Genomic DNA, 444 nt, shown 5'->3' on the forward strand with positions numbered 1-444 from the left:
AAACATCGTGACATACATTCACAGTAAGACCATCAGTGACCCCACCATGCAGTCTGATCTGAAAGATCGAAAGAGCCCAAGTTCCCTCCACATTACCGCCACCGTCACCAGATAACATCACAACCATCATAAGGAGATGTTCAAACGTTTGACAAAAAGACAAACTGCTTCAAACTTTGGGACCTTGGCTGTGTACAGTGACACTGGGCCTCTACTGCCCTCTGGTGTGCAATATATGTCATAACATGTTCCCCAACGGAGGCTAAGGAGAGGCTTCCTGAAAATCTCTCTCTCTCTCTCTCTCTCTCTCTCTCTCTCTCTCTCTCTCTCTCTCTCTCTCTCTCTCTCTCTCTTATACACACACACACGCACACACACACACGCACGCACACACACAACAAAACAAAACATCAGTATTGAGACTAATGGTTAAGATGTGGAACT

This window comes from Lampris incognitus, chromosome 6 (assembly GCF_029633865.1).
Source record: "Lampris incognitus isolate fLamInc1 chromosome 6, fLamInc1.hap2, whole genome shotgun sequence".
Lineage (NCBI taxonomy): Eukaryota > Metazoa > Chordata > Actinopteri > Lampriformes > Lampridae > Lampris > Lampris incognitus.